The sequence below is a fragment of the Pongo abelii genome, chromosome 12 (genome assembly GCF_028885655.2).
Source record: "Pongo abelii isolate AG06213 chromosome 12, NHGRI_mPonAbe1-v2.0_pri, whole genome shotgun sequence".
Taxonomy (NCBI): Eukaryota; Metazoa; Chordata; class Mammalia; order Primates; family Hominidae; genus Pongo; species Pongo abelii.
Genome location: NC_071997.2, coordinates 118,589,402 through 118,590,915, shown reverse-complemented (window position 1 = coordinate 118,590,915; position 1,514 = coordinate 118,589,402). Strand labels below are relative to the sequence as shown.

Below are 1,514 nucleotides of genomic sequence, written 5' to 3'. Positions count from 1 at the left end.
GCCTCTCCTGCCTCTCCTTCCACCTCCTCCTTCTCTTCTGCCTCTGCCACTCCTGAGACAGCAAGACCAACCCCTCCTTTTCCTTCTCCTCAGCCTACTCAGTGTGAAGATATGAGGATGAAGACCTTTATGATGATCCACTTTCACTTAATGAACACTAAATATATTTTCTCTTCCTTTTTAATATGCACATATAATAGATGTGCTTATTTAGTGATCCATGTGATATTTTGATAAAGGCATACAAAACTATGGAATGTTTCAAGAATGTGTCTTTCATCCTTGTGCAAGAACCATGCTAATCTCTGTATCATACTCATTTCAGTGTATGTGTTGCTGAAGTGATGACATAATTTTCTTAATAATATCTTTTCTCTAACTTATATAATTGTAAGAATATAGTATGTAACACATATGACATAAAAATATGTGTTAGTTGACTGTATATTGATAAGGCTTCCAGTCAACAGTAAGCTATTTTTTTGTTAAATTCAGGGAGAGTCAAAGTTATTCTTGGATTTTCTTTGTGTAAGTTCAGGGGTACAAGTGTAGGTTTCTTACATAGGTAAACTTCTGCCATGAGAGTTTGTTGTACAGATTATGTCATCACCCAGATATGAAGCCTCATACCTATTGGTTATTTTTCCTAATCGTCTCCGTCCAAGCACCCTCTACCTTTCTGTGCGTGGGTCAGCACTCCTCACTCTCCACACTGTTCAAGGGTCAACTATATATTAATTCTCTCTTTTCTATTCGTTCCCCTTTATAAAGTGCTGGAGGCAAGAAATCATCTATATTAACTGTCAAACAAGTTGTCTGGACATTGTTGATCCTCATTAAATGCTGGTTTCAATTCCCATAAATGAGGGGGGATTTATGATCCCAGAGTGTTCTTTAATAGCTACTAAGCCTTTACTGAAGTGTATTAAAGGTAAATTGGCCCAAACACTTGTATCAGACTTATCTAAATAAATGTTGGGAGACAGATTTTACAGCTAAACCTCAGATGTTCTATAAAACTATTCGTGTGTGTGTGTGTGTATACATACATATTTTAATAAGAAAGAGAGAGCAGCTATTTGCTTTTTAACAAAGCTCATTTAAACAACTATAAGCTTTGGCCAATGTATTTTCATTGCATTCAGAATATGCAAAATCTGCTTTCTACTATATTCTAGCTGGTAAAGTATGTATTGAATATAATTACAATATTAAGCCCGAAGCACACAATGTTTCCCTTGGTTACCTTTTAATTATCTTGCCCATTACCTTTTAATTATAAATCTGCATGAGCATTCAAAGCCCTGATCATCCCCCTTGACCATGTTTATATAGAAGACTGGATTTCCTTAATGCCACAGCTACTTCTTGACTCTGACTTTAAGTAGCACCCAGAAGCAGTGATGTGCTGATAAATGTTTATAAATAAGCTGGAGGGGAGGAAGGGGAATGATTTGTAGCATCTGCTGATTTCTGTGGTGCTAATATCCTCTCCTTGGCCAATTTCAATGTGC

The 1,514-nt window shown here is 36.5% G+C and overlaps 1 non-coding gene across 1 annotated transcript; it reads right to left on the bottom strand.

The window, feature by feature from the left end:
* Positions 1 to 245: 245 nt before the first annotated feature.
* Positions 246 to 349, bottom strand: LOC112132152 (U6 spliceosomal RNA). Its single transcript, XR_002913961.1, has one exon. It is a non-coding gene; the product is annotated as a U6 spliceosomal RNA (small nuclear RNA).
* Between the last annotated feature and the right edge of the window lie 1,165 nt (positions 350 to 1,514).